General features: G+C 30.9%; 1 non-coding gene across 1 annotated transcript; it reads right to left on the bottom strand.

Moving 5' to 3' along the window:
* Positions 1-10,015: 10,015 nt before the first annotated feature.
* On the bottom strand, positions 10,016-10,122 carry LOC139894929 (small nucleolar RNA R71). The gene has a single exon (XR_011775404.1). It is a non-coding gene; the product is annotated as a small nucleolar RNA R71 (small nucleolar RNA).
* Positions 10,123-16,201: the final 6,079 nt, after the last annotated feature.

Genomic DNA, 16,201 nt, shown 5'->3' with positions numbered 1-16,201 from the left:
TTGAGGATTTTCTTTTACTTAACCGTTTTATTATTTCCCCCACCGGTTCCGATTCTTCTTCCGGTTCCGATTCTTCTTCCGGTTCCGATTCTTCTTCCGGTTCCGACTCTTCTTCCGGTTCCTCTTCGGGAACTTGTGAATCAGTCCACGAATCATTCCAATTTACATTTGACTCTTCATTATTATTAGGTGAGTCAATGGGACTTGTTCTAGAGGTAGACATCTATCACATAATATCAAACGCGTTAAGAGATTAATATATCACATAATATTCACATGTTAAAAATATATAGTTTCCAACAAAATTTGTTAAGCAATCATTTTTCAAGTAAACACGGTCGAAGTCCAGACTCACTAATGCATCCTAACAAACTCGATAAGACACACTAATGTAAAATTCTGGTTCTCTAAGACCAACGCTCGGATACCAACTGAAATGTCCCGTTCTTATTGATTAAAAACGTTCCATATTAATTGATTTCGTTGCGAGGTTTTGACCTCTATATGAGACGTTTTTCAAAGACTGCATTCATTTTAAAACAAACCATAACCTTTATTTCATCAATAAAGGTTTAAAAAGCTTTACGTAGATTATCAAATAATGATAATCTAAAATATCCTGTTTACACACGACCATTACATAATGGTTTACAATACAAATATGTTATAACAAAATAAGTTTCTTGAATGCAGTTTTTACACAATATCATACAAGCATGGACTCCAAATCTCGTCCTTATTTAAGTATGCGACAGTGGAAGCTCTTAATAATCACCTGAGAATAAACATGCTTAAAACGTCAACAAAAATGTTGGTGAGTTATAGGTTTAACCTATATATATCAAATCGTAACAATAGACCACAAGATTTCATATTTCAATACACATCCCATACATAGAGATAAAAATCATTCATATGGTGAACACCTGGTAACCGACATTAACAAGTTACATATATAAGAATATCCCCATCATTCCGGGACACCCTTCGGATATGATATAAATTTCGAAGTACTAAAGCATCCGGTACTTTGGATGGGGTTTGTTAGGCCCAATAGATCTATCTTTAGGATTCGCGTCAATTAGGGTGTCTGTTCCCTAATTCTTAGATTACCAGACTTAATAAAAAGGGGCATATTCGATTTCGATAATTCAACCATAGAATGTAGTTTCACGTACTTGTGTCTATTTTGTAAATCATTTATAAAACCTACATGTATTCTCATCCCAAAAATATTAGATTTTAAAAGTGGAACTATAACTCACTTTCACAGATTTTTACTTCGTCGGGAAGTAAGACTTGGCTACTGGTTGATTCACGAACCTATAACAATATATACATATATATCAAAGTATGTTCAAAATATATTTACAACACTTTTAATATATTTTGATGTTTTAAGTTTATTAAGTCAGCTGTCCTCGTTAATAACCTACAACTAGTTGTCCACAGTTAGATGTACAGAAATAAATCGATAAATATTATCTTGAATCAATCCACGACCCAGTGTATACGTATCTCAGTATTGATCACAACTCAAACTATATATATTTTGGAATCAACCTCAACCCTGTATAGCTAACTCCAACATTCACATATAGAGTGTCTATGGTTGTTCCGAAATATATATAGATGTGTCGACATGATAGGTCGAAACATTGTATACGTGTCTATGGTATCTCAAGATTACATAATATACAATACAAGTTGATTAAGTTATGGTTGGAATAGATTTGTTACCAATTTTCACGTAGCTAAAATGAGAAAAATTATCCAATCTTGTTTTACCCACAACTTCTTCATTTTCAATCCGTTTTGAGTGAATCAAATTGCTATGGTTTCATATTGAACTCTATTTTATGAATCTAAACAGAAAAAGTATAGGTTTATAGTCGGAAAAATAAGTTACAAGTCGTTTTTGTAAAGGTAGTCATTTCAGTCGAAAGAACGACGTCTAGATGACCATTTTAGAAAACATACTTCCACTTTGAGTTTAACCATAATTTTTGGATATAGCTTCATATTCATAATAAAAATCATTTTCTCAGAATAACAACTTTTAAATCAAAGTTTATCATAGTTTTTAATTAACTAACCCAAAACAGCCCGCGGTGTTACTACGACGGCGTAAATCCGGTTTTACAGTGTTTTTCGTGTTTCCAGGTTTTAAATCATTAAGTTAGCATATCATATAGATATAGAACATGTGTTTAGTTAATTTTAAAAGTCAAGTTAGAAGGATTAACATTTGTTTGCGAACAAGTTTAGAATTAACTAAACTATGTTCTAGTGATTACGAGTTTAAACCTTCGAATAAGATAGTTTTATATATATGAATCGAATGATGTTATGAACATCATTACTACCTCAAGTTTAGTAGGTAAACCTACTGGAAGTGACAAGAAATGATCTAGCTTCAAAGGATCTTGGATGGCTTGAAAGTTCTTGAAGTAGGATCATGACACAAAAACAAGTTCAAGTAAGATTTTTACTCGAATTAAGATAGTTTATAGTTATAGAAATTGAATCAAAGTTTGAATATGAATATTACCTTGAATAAGAAAGATAACCTACTGTATATAACAAAGTTTTCTTAATCTTAGATGATTACTTGGAATGGATTAGAAAGCTTGGAAGTAAATTAGTAAACTTGAAGGGATTTTTGAAGTGTTCTTGAAGTGTTCTTCCTATGATGATTATAGCTTGATTCTTGAAGTGATTTTTGATGAAGATGATGATTAAATACTGGAAAAATACGTTCATAATAGTGTGTGTGTGTTGAGAGAGAATTAGAAAGAGAATTGGAAGTGAAATGGAGTGAATGATGAGTGGTAATTGGTGAGTGGTGAGTGGGGTTAAAAGGAGTTCTAGTTAGTTGACTAGCTCATGGTAGAAGTTAAAATTGATTAGTCATACATGACATAATCAAGAGTGGAATCCCATGCTAGTTCCTATTGGTATATACCCATAGTAAGTATGTTTTGAAGCTGTGTATAATACGGGTAAGAATACGACTAGAATTCTTGATGAAAGAAAAGAATGGGAAAGTAACTGTAACTATTTTCGTTAAGTATGAGTGTTTTAATATATGTCTTGAAGTCTTCCAAAAGTATTTTAATACATCTAAATACACTACATGTATATACATTTTAACTGAGTCGTTAAGTCATCGTTAGTCGTTACATGTAAGTGTTGTTTTGAAACCTTTAAGTTAACGATCTCAATTAATGTTGTTAACCCATTGTTTATTATATCTAATGAGATGTTAAATTATTATATTATCATGTTATTATGATATATTAATATATCTTAATATGATATATATACATTTAAATGTCGTTACAACAATAATCGTTACATATATGTCTCGTTTCGAAATCCTTAAGTTAGTAGTCTAGTTTATATGTATATAACTCATTGTTAATATACTTATGGAGATACTTATCATAATCTCATGTTAACCATATGTATATCCATATATATATCTTCATGTCATTTTTACAAGTTTTAACGTTCGTGAATCGCCGGTCAACTTGGGTGGTCAATTGTTTATATGAAACATATTTCTATTAATCAAGTCTTAACAAGTTTGATTGCTTAACATGTTGGAAACATTTAATCATGTAAATATCAATCTCAATTAATATATATAAACATGGAAAAGTTCGGGTCACTACAATCGAACCTATTCATGATCAACTTCGGTTCGAAACAAACCCACAAAACTTTTACTCGATCACGGGTTCACGTTCTACAATGGAAAACCCACTTGATGATGATGAACTGAAAACCCTATCTCTCTCTCTCTCTACTTCTCTCTCTCTCATCTTCTTTCACTTGTTATTTTCTGTTTTCTGTTACAAAAAAAACCCAACGAATCATCAGTAGTTGCAGCTGGGTTCTACTATTTCTGTTTGAACAACACCTCTTCATCTTTATATATACATATACATACACATACGTGACCCCTTAGAACCTCACCACTATCTCTCTCTATCGATCTCTCCCTTATTTCTGATTAAAAACCCTCCCATATTATCTACGGTTTTTACACATGTATTCTGTTTCAAACAAATTAAAACCAAACCTGCAACCCACTTCTGTTACTACTGCTGTACGATCTCAGACCACCACACAAACCACAGCTACCGTCGTTACTGTTACTATATTTGTTTCTGTTGGAGATCAAAAGCACGAAGAAGGTATGTGATGATGATAATATGAGAATTATGATGAAGGAAAAGAAACCTTACACGTTTCACGAAATTGTATGATAACAAAACTGTAGTTACTACTTCGTGTGTTTCTGTTTCTGATTCTATTCAAATTCTGTTAATGATACGTGAAGATAGATGATTAGGTGATGATTAAGGAATGATAATTATCGTTGATTACAGTAGTGATGATGATGAATTAAAAAGAGAAAGATGATGATGACCTGTATGACAGGAATAGCCACGATAAACTTTTGGTTGTTCCTGCTACTTTTCTATTTCTTTTGAAAACCGATGACCCCACTTGATTTTATCCCGAATCACCCTAATTAATTCGGGAAATTGGATGGTAATTGCTCATGGGCCCGAGTGAATGGATGGGCCGTGACCCTTGAATTCATTAAATAAATTCATTGGGCTGAAAACAGATAAACGATGGGATATTAGAAATAAAATGGTCATGATAAAAAGAATGATGATTTACGATTAATGATAAGATAATTAAAAAGATGGTGGGAACAAGGATTAGATGGTGATTAAGATTATGATACGTATGATATTGATAATAATGAAGATGAACGGTCCATTTACATTAAATAATTAAACCTGCAAATTACAAAAATAATGCATCGAATGGTTCAATGGATTAGTGGTGTGTTTGTTAATCGAGAGGTCACGGGTTCAATTCCAGAGAGGGACAGTTTCATTTTTTTTTTTTGAAGATTATCAACTCTCTTAAGGTAGTATTATTAATATTATTATTATTATTATCATTATCATTATCATTATTATTATTATTATTATTATTATTATTATTATTATTATTATTATTATTATTATTATTATTATTATTATTATTATTATTATTATTATTATTATTATTATTATTATTAATATTATTATTATTATTATTATTATTATTATTATTATTATTATTATTAATAATTATTATTACTAAAATAAGTATTATTATTAATATTATCCTTATTATTATTAATATAAATATTAGTATCATTATTATTAGTAAAATCAATATTTTTATAATTATAATTATTAATATTCATTATTATTAAAAGTAACATTTTTAAAAGTATCATTTTTATAAAAATTATTATTTTTATTATTATCATTAAAAGTATCATTTTTATAAGAATTACCATATTTGTTATTATTAAAACAGATATTTATTTATCATTATCAATATTATTTTAATAATAACTGTTAGCTATATAAAACTATAATTACTACATCTAACATAACTATAGTAATATTTTATATTAGTTAGGTTATAAATGAAACACATAATTAAAATAACAATTAAATCACTAACAATATATAAAGTTGTTCGATTACGAGTATATGTGTTAATGTATATATAAATGATATAGGTTCGTGAATCCGAGACCAACCCTACGCTTGTTTAATGTCGTTATATGTATTTTTACTACAAAATACAGTATGGTGAGTTTCATTTTCTCCCTTTTTAATTGCTTTTGCAATATATATTTTTGGGCTGAGAATACATGCGCTGCTTTTATAAATGTTTACAAAATAGACACAAGTACTTAAAAATATATTCTACGTTGAGTTGTACCACTGGCATACTTCCCTGTAGCTTGGTAACTACTATTTACATGGGTATTGTAAACGCGAATCCTGTTGATAGATCTATCGGGCCTGACAACCCCAACCGGACTGGACGACCAATATTCAACGGTTGCACAGTACTTCATTTTGGTGACTACACTTGGTACGGTGTAGTGAGATTTCATAATAAAGGGAATATGTGACGTTGATTAAATGTTAAGTATGGTTACCAAGTGCTCAACCACTTAGAATGCTTTACATACACTTGCGAGTGTATTATGTTTATGATTATGAAATCTTGTGGTCTATTAACATATTGAAATGATTGTTATGATAAACCTATGAACTCACCAACCTTTTGGTTGACACTTTAAAGCATGTTTATTCTCAGGTACGAATTAAGTCTTCCGCTGTGCATTTGCTCAATTTAAGGACATTACTTGGAGTCGATCATCGCAATGGGACCAAATGTTGATAATTTCGTCCAGGGGGATAAGGACGGGTCGTTACACAAATGAACTCACCTAATGTATTTTGTAGTAAAAATACATATGACATTATTGAACAAATGCAGTGTTGGCCTCGGATTCACGAACCTATATCAATTTTATATATTAAAACATATAATGAGCATATAATAGTATTCGACCCAGTTTATATATTAATTATATAATATATTATTATTTAAATAGTAATGTATTTATTATTCCAAATGTTATATATATCTATATATGTTATGAAAATAGTAAATTAGATATACTTATGATATATGTAATAATTCTATAAATATCCTTTGTTTATCAAAATAATAATTATAATCGTACTAAAATGATGATAATAATAATAATATAGTTGTTATAATAATAATAATAATGATACTAGTAATAATAAGAATGATACTAATAATAATAAGGTTAAAATTTATAATATTAATGTTAAAAATAATAATTTTATATATCTTTAAACTGATCCTTATGACTTATAAACTTTGTAGTAGTAATTAATATCTTTCATTAGTTTTATTTTAACATCAGGATCTATAATATGTTTATAATCTAACTTTAATTTTATTAGCCTCTAGCTAAATACTTTTAAATTCTAAAATCATCATATTAATATTAACACTAACTTACTTAATAATAATAACAATAATAATAATAATAACGTTGGATATATTGCCGATAATGTTTTTTGTTTTTTTTTGCTTCTAATGATGCTACTAAAAATAACCTAAATGATAATATTAATAATAATACTTATAATAATAATAATAATAATGATAATGATGTTAATACAAAATATAATAAAAACTCTAGTTGTAACTATAATCATATTAACAATAAATGATAAATAATATTTGTATTAGAAATAATAATAATAATAAAACTTATAATTAATAATAATAATAATAATAATAATAATAATAATAATAATAATAATAATAATAATAATAATAATAATAATAATAATAATAATAAGTAAAATACTACCTTAAAGGTTTCAAAAGGGTTTCCAAAAAAAATGCTCTAGACAGGATTCGAACTCACGACCCCTTGCTCAACCAAAACACCCCTTAACCATTCCTCTATTTCTATTTTTCTGAATTAATGCACAGCGGATACCCATATAACCCGTTTTACTATACTGTTTCTTATTTCTCCTTCAAGTTCATTAATTTGGCCCAACAATTCACTTGGATCACAGCCCAACACAAAGAAAACTCTCGGCCCAGCATGCAAAACACAGCCCAACTCCTCAATTTGATAACAGCCCAACTTTCTTCTTTTAAAAAAAAATATGTACAGCCACCTATGCCAAGTTTCGAACCCCAGACCTCCCGTTCAAATCAACATGCCCCAACCAGTTGCTCTGCTTAATACTTTCTGTTTTAATGATAACTCTATATTCTTTTAGCTCAATTGTTACTGTTTTCTTTTTCCTTTCTTCTATAAAACCCAGAACTATTTACCATATACCATCTTCACTTCATATTATGATCATCTTTTACTGTATATCATTGTTATCAACCTTCCATATTAATCACGCCATCATTACCAAAATCGTGATTTTAAGTATATCATCATACCCGTCTTCCTTTGATTCGTAAAAACAGAAATATATACGATAGCAGCTGCACTGCAGTCGCATACACAGAGATGTTTGGGTCTTCAAAGGTAACTAAAACAGAAGAAAGAAAACACAGGTTCGATTACTGTTGCATCATCTTCTTGGTTCTAAAAATAGAAACACAAAAACTGTAACAAAAATAGTCTTGAATCGTGGTCTTCAAATCAGAAACCAAGAACACTCAATCGTAGTAGTAGGGGTTGCAGGTAATGAGGTGATGGCTTGGTTCGCGAAAGTTTGAAACAAAAGAAAAAAAATAAATGGTTGCAGTCGGTGTAGTAGTTGAGTTAAAGATAGTCGATGATGGTGGCGGTTCTAGGTGACAACCGGTGGTGGTGGATTATGTCGATGGATGTAAGGGGATAAAAAAAAATGATGGTTGTAGTGTTAGACACAAGAAAGAAACAGAAAAAAAAAAATAATCTTGGTGATGGTGGTTGCGATCATGTATGTGTGTGTTTTGCGGTAAATAAAACAGAAACCCAAGTAGCAACAGAAGTAGCGGTTTACTATGGTGATTGTTGTGGTGGTAAGTCGAAGAAGAAAAGTGGCGATAAGGTGTGGGTTTGTTCACGAACTCGAAATAAAAGTCGAAGGTGGTGGAGATGATTAATGAGTTTGAGGTGTTAGTTGTTGAGATTGAGCTTATAACTGAAACAAAACTCGATGGTGATAGAATAGTTGTAATGGGTTTAAGGTGGTCGGGTTGTGGTAGTTCTCCCATGGCGATGATGGTGTCGGGTATGAGGAAGATGATGAAGGTTTTGCTTGAGTTCACATAATATAAAGATATAGAATAGATGTGTGATATATAACTCTTATATGAATATGTATATAAAATAAATGAGTGGTGATGTGAACTAGTGGGAGTAGCTGTGAACTAGTGGGAGTAACTGAGAAAAAGGGTGATGGATGCTTTTGGTCATACAAAGCATATAATTATATATGAGTCATGATATAGTTAGACAAAAATAGTATTATTAATAACGAATAAGTGAGTCACGGGAAAAGCAAAAAGAATAGTAATCAATATTAAATTAATGATATGAGAATAATAAACGTGCAATTAGTTAGCCGTCGTTTTTTACGGACTAAATTTTGTACTCCGCTGTTAATCAGTGGCGGATAAAAAGTACTCAGATAAATTCCAAATTTTTATGATAATTATATTTATTTATTTCAGTCATTATGGTATAAAATTTGGTCATTAATTTGTTAAATAAAAATTACATCAACTGTCCCACTCAATTCTGAGTAAAATATAAAAAGTGTTAAAACTTAACAAATAGTTCCTAAATACATTTTTAATAAACCTAAAATTTATAGAACTCATTTTCGTATCACCGTTTATTTTAAAATTACATAAGTTCGAATTTAACTTGCTTAATATCAATCGAAACATCAAACAAGTATTACAAGCATTTAATATCTATTTTTAATATACTTTATTTATATATAGAGATATATTTTAAATAATAATTATTATAACATCTTATTTTTATTTTATTAATTTTTAATAACAACAACATATAATACTTCAAATTATGTTTTGAATTATTATTTATATATACATACACACATATCTATTTACAATTAATTGTTCGTGAATCGTCGAGAACAGTCGAAGGTCAATTGAATATATAAACATAGTTCCAAAATTTTCGAGACTCAACATTACAGACTTTGCTTATCGTGTCGGTAACATATAAAGATTAAGTTTAAATTTGGTCAAAAATTCCCGGGTCGTCACACGTACGGGCCAAGGTCACACCATTATTAAGCCAGATATTAATGCACCAGATTATGAAATCAAAGGACAAATCCTACACATGGTAACTAATCAATGCCAATATAGTGGTACGCCGAAGGAAGATCCAAACGAATATCTTCGAACCTTTAATAGGATCTGTACTCTATTCAAAATCAGAGAAGTTGAGGATGAACAGATCTATCTCATGTTGTTTCCCTAGACTTTAAAAGGAGAAGCCAAAGATTGGTTAGAATCGTTACCTGAAGGGGCGATTGATACATGGGATGTCTTAGTTGAAAAATTTCTTAAACAATTCTTTCCGGCATCTAAAGCCGTGAGACTTCAAGGAGAAATACTTACGTTCACACAAAAGCCAAATGAAACATTATATGAGGCATGGACAAGATTCGGAAAGTTGTTGAGAGGATGTCCTCAACACGGTTTAGACACTTATCAAATAGTACAAATATTCTACCAAGGTATCGACGTTGCTACACGAAAAGACATCGACATAGCAGCTGGTGGTTCCATTATGAAGAAAACCACAACTGAAGCTCACAAAATTATTGATAACACAGCCTTCCACTCACATGAGTGACATCAGGAAAAAGATATCTTTCGTTCATCTAAAGCGGCTAGAGCCGATTCTAGCCATGACTTTGATTCCGTGTCCGCAAAAATAGATGCTTTCGAAAGACGAATGGAAAAGATGACTAAAGATATTCACGCAATACGAATCAGTTGTGAACAATGCAGTGGACCACACTTAACGAAAGATTGTCACATTGAACAAACCATGGAACAACGTGAGAATGTTTCCTATATGAACCAAAGGCCGGGAAATAATTATCAAAATAATTATCAACCGCCAAGGCCAAACTTCAATCGAAATCAAAACATTCTTTACAATCTAAATGGACCCAACAATAACTCGTACAACCAACAAGGTCCGAATAACCAACCAACTCGAAACAACACTTTCAATCAACAAAAACCTAGCTTGTACAAACCACCACAACAAACCGAAGAGAAAAAAACAAATCTGGAAGAAATGATGGCAAATCTAATGGAATCTCAAACACAATTTATTACATCTCAAACCCAAACAAATGGGAGGTTTAACCAGTCATTAAGAACTCAACAAGCTTCTATTTTAAATCTAGAAAAACACGTAGGTACTCTTGCCAGCATGATGAGTGAGAGGGAACAAGGAAAGCTACCGAGTAATACTGAAGTAAATCCTCGGAATGAGAATGTTAATATGGTTTCAACGAATTCTGAAAAACCAGCATCAGAAGATGGGAAGGTTTTAGATGTGAGTAACAATGAAGAAGGTACACCACAACCACCACCCGAGTATGTAAAGCCAGTGGTGGCACCCTACAGACCACCCATCCGTTTCCAAGAAAAGGAGTTGAGTATGAGCAAGTGATAGGTAATAAAGTTTGTGATACCTCTGGAAAGAAGAAGAAGAATAAGAAAGTGCAAGAAATAAAAACCGTAAAAATAAACCCGGAGAAGGAAGTTCCACCAAAACCTCCACCCAGGTTAGGTGATCCGGGTGAATTTATTGTTCCTTGTCTACTTAGTGATTGTGTCATGTATGATGCACTAGCAGATTTAGGTGCAAGTGTGAGTGTTATGTCTCTTTCATTATATAAGAGATTAGGAGTAAGTGAGTTAAGTCCAACGGAAATGAGTGTTGACTCTTTGATCAAACCATTAAGCACCCAGTTGGAATTGCTGACGACCTACCCGTTCAAGTGGGTAATTTAATCTTTTTAGTCGAATTTATTGTCATTGACATAGAAGAGGACCCAAACATTCCTTTAATTTTAGGTCGACCATTCTTAGTATCTACCGGGGCGTTATTTGATGTAAGAAAGGGTAGAATGACACTTAGTAATAATGAAAAATCGATCACCTTTGTGAGTCGAAATTCTAAATCTCCACCAACCAAAACCGTTGAACTGATAAAAACGATCGATGAGAAGCATATTGTTTTACCAACTCAAACGGTAGTACTTAATAATAATAAAACGCCTAAGTGTGGGGAAGATGAAGTGACACCTAATGATGATTTGATAACAAAGAACCCCGTTGTTGATACGAAATTAAATGACCCCGTTATTAACAGTTCAATGAAGAAACTTATAAAATGGATTCGCGATGCTAGAACCAAGGGGAACTTTAAGTTATGTAACCGGTTAGAATCCAATCTATCGCCTAAAGAAAAGGCAAAACTAGTTGAATTTATGGATATTACACATGAATCCGACCAATGACTTAAAGCAAAAGTCACAAATATGCAAGTTGATTATGGTCCAAGAGAAATTGATGATGAAGTTAATCACAATTTCGACACCACAGCTACCTAAGTGTGGGGAGATTCAAATGTTCTAAAGAGAAAACGTTATCTAGAGTTAGTTGTTCTGTTCTCATGTAGTTCTGAGAATGGAATCTGATTGGTCTTTTTCACTAGCAGACACTAAAGAACTAGTTTTCTTTCACCCATTCTGAATTTTTTTTATTTTATAGGTTTTATATGAAATTAATATGCTTTTTAAATTTAAGTTTTGTGTGAATTTAAAATTTTTTTACTTTATTTCAATAAGTTTAAAAAATGATTTCTAAAATTCATCATAAGTTGAAGACTAGGTCATGAAACCGAAATTGCTTTACCCGAGGGCGGAGCGACAAATTTTGTTATCATTATTTTTAATATTATTGATCTAAAGTATACCAAAAAAATTAAAAAATCCAAAAATCTTTGCTTTTAAAACAATCACTTTAACGACAAATTTTAAATTTTTTCGAGGGACGGACTAGGTAAACGTACCGAAACTACCTAAAGTAAAAGGAAACAAAATTTTAAAAAAAAATTTATTCATTTAAATTGTTTTAATAAATAAAGGTTTTATAAATATATATATATATATATATATATATATATATATATATATATATATATATATATATATATATATATATATATATATATATGTTTGTAGTTTATCTTATGTACAAAACAGAGTAAAACAGCGCATTTTCAAAGACTGACATTAAAGTTCAGCAAAAGCTACTAATTTTGATGACATGACGTAAAATATCAAATGTAATATAAAACAATATGTTTACAAACTCGGTATTTTTAATTATTTTTCTACATTAATCACCCTCATGAATTTAAATTTTTACTAATTTCTTGCAAATGAGAGCATTGCATGATCTCAAGTGTGGGGAAGGGTTATAAATTCTCTCGGGGTTACACTTAGTTTATTTGCCAAATTTTGTGAAAATTTGAAAAATTTTCAATAAAATGAATTCAAAATCATGTTTATACATATTTATGAACGATAAAACTAGGTGATAATACCGAAATTATTGTTACCTCGGAGAGAACATAAATGGAGAAACAACCCAAAACGTCAGAATTCATTTAAAATGGAATAGAGGAGAATAAAAAGGCAAAGAAAAAAACTAAGTGTGGGGAAAATGTACCAAGTTATTCAATAAAACTATCTATCACATGTTTCTGTAAAGTTATTGCAGGTGCTTCGGTTTTGGACTAAATTAACTGTTTTACCCATTTATTGTAATTCATTTAAAAGAAAAGATGGATCTTGATGTGCGTAGAGGTGTATACAAAATAGTTATATTTTTACAAGGGAATACTATTAAATACGATACAATTTTACACAAGATATTTATTTATTTAAAGAGTGGATATACCTAAACCTTGCTACAACACTTATAGGCAGTGCACCTAATCGTACAGTAGTGTAGTTTTTAGTAAGTCCGGTTCGTCCACAGGGAACTCGCCAAGTTTAACGCTATATTTTTAACTTATAATTGTAAAAATAAAAAAAAATATATAAGTAGTATTATTATTATAAAAGGGGGTTTTTACCGTTTAATGACCGGTTTGTCGATTTTAAAACTTTAGTCGCAGTTAAAGCCAAATGTAAAATATTAAAAATAAATATAACTTAATTTAAAGCGTAAAGTAAATAACGGTAATGAAATTGCGATAAATAAAAGTGCGATAAAATAAAATTTTTGATAATTAAAAGGTACGACAAATAAAATGACAATAAATTAAAGTGCGATAATTAAAAGTGCAATTAAATATGAAATATATAAATTATGCTTATTTAAACTTTCGTAATCATGATGTTTGACGTGTTGATTTTAGTTTATTACCATGGGTTAATTGTACCTTGTCCTGGATTATTCAATATGTCCGTCTGGTTTTTGTCCATAACAGTCCATCAGTCATAAATATAAAGTGCGAGTGTCCTCGTCAAATTATCCTTATATCCGAAGTCAAATATTCCAACTAATTTGGGACTTAAACTATAATTACACCAAGTGTCCTTGTATATAATTCACCTCTGTTTTAATAAGTCCATTAACTATTAATTCATTCCCGTGTCTGGTTAAATGAACGACTAGTAGTACTTATAAATATCCCGCCCATCGTATCCGATCGAGTGTATATGGTTATTTATAGATACGTCTAATTGTAAATCTTTATATTAAATTAACAAACTATCATTTAATTAAACAAATATAAAGCCCATTAATAGCCCATAGTCTAATTTTCACAAGTGTTGTTCTTTTGTCCAAACCCCAATTATGGTACGAAGCCCAATTACCCCGTCCTAATATTTTAGCCCAACATCACGATTACTTCGGCTTAAATAAGCATAATAATAACTTAGCTACTAGACATTAATTTAAAAAGGTTGAACATAACTTACAATGATTAAAAATAGCGTAGCGTTACACGAACAAAATTTCGACTTACACCCTTACAACATTCGCTAACATACCCTTATTAATAGAATTTAAAATTAAAATTAAAATTATAATATATATATATATATACGTGAGAGAGATAGAGAAAAAGATATATTAATTGATCACCAAACTGTGAAATTTATAGGAGTGTGGCCAGCTACCTACTGCCATGCGATCGCATGGAAAATTCACCTCCAGGCCATGCGATCGCATGGCCTCTTTTTCCAGCTCACATGAGCTTGTTTTCTTTCTTGCCGACGGTATTTAATAATAATATAATATATAAATAATTTATAGAATTATTTAAATATTATATTATATTCGTGTGCATAGTTAACATGTAATTTTTAGTTCGTTGCGTCGAGCGTTGAAAGTTGACTCTGGTCCCGGTTCCGGATTTTCGAACGTCCTTGCGTACAATTTAATATCTTGTATTTTGCATTTTGCGTCTTGTACTCTTGTAATTTTGAGACGTTTCTCATCAATAATTTGAACCACTTTGATTGTACTTTGTAGTTTTTAGCTTTTTGGTCGTTTGCGTCTTCAATTCGTCGAATCTGTCTTTTGTCTTCACCTTTTATTATTTAAACGAATATCACTTGTAAATAGAACAATTGCAACTAAAAGCTTGTCTTTCTTGAGGGATAATGCTATGAAATATATGTTCGTTTTTAGCATTATCAAATATTTCCACACTTGAGCGTTGCTTGTCCTCAAGCAATATAGTCTTGAAATAAAAATACTAAAATCACTTCTTTATTCTTCACACTTTGGACATCAGTGATTTCTATACGGCGGTATGAACAATGGTAGTAACGATGTGGTTTACAGTCCCACATGACTATAAAAATTTAGATCCTTTAGGAAATTGGATCTTTATGAAAACATTTGATCTTTTGAAAATCTAGCTTTTACCCTAGATAAGTTTTCCAGAATAACCATTCACCGGTGTTTGCAAATTGTTTTTGTGGGTTTGTTGGGTTTCAGATTTGAAAATTTTAGCTCAAAACTTATGGTTTTGTGTCACCCACTTACTAACCTTGTATTAGGAAAGCAACACGTCCAGTATACTTGCTCCGTATATTACCTTTCGATAAACTACCGTCCGGTTGTAAAGGAAAGCGTTGAACAAGCAATTGTTAGGGCAATGTCCCCTGACATGCTTTTAATTATGGTCTATAACGTGTCTGATGCAATTACTATCCTTTGTAGGAGCAATAGTAAAGATCACCCTATAATTTTTCGGTCTGGCACAAGGTCCTGTCTTCGACCATGCTATGCAACCACCGTTCTTACGGTTGACACCCGATTTGGTTAAGGTGACATAATGAATTCCAGGTGAATTCCTAGAATTTTACGTTCAATGGTAATGAACGCATTAAAAATGGGTTTTTCAGAAAACAAATCGGTTTGTAATTTTGAACAAAATATTTTCTCGTTCAAGCTCGAGTTTAGATATCATCGAATTCCATGAGTTTGAATTCTCAATCTTTAAAAGTCAATCTCAAGGATTGAGTAATATCAGTCTTAAAAGCTTATTTTTGATCTTTAAGGAGATTATCCTTTCTGGGGATCTGATTCATTAGTCTTATCAAGCTAATTTGCACGGTGCCCTCCCAATTTTACAAGACAGATCCTCTCATGGTTAGGATAAGTCTGACCACTTGGCGACCCTGTTTGATGCTGAGGTCCGTGGATTTCCAGCTGATTTTCGAGAAAA

Source organism: Rutidosis leptorrhynchoides, chromosome 2 (assembly GCF_046630445.1).
Source record: "Rutidosis leptorrhynchoides isolate AG116_Rl617_1_P2 chromosome 2, CSIRO_AGI_Rlap_v1, whole genome shotgun sequence".
Lineage (NCBI taxonomy): Eukaryota > Viridiplantae > Streptophyta > Magnoliopsida > Asterales > Asteraceae > Rutidosis > Rutidosis leptorrhynchoides.
The sequence above is the reverse complement of the archived record's forward strand: the minus strand, read 5'-3'. Positions and strand labels throughout refer to the sequence as shown.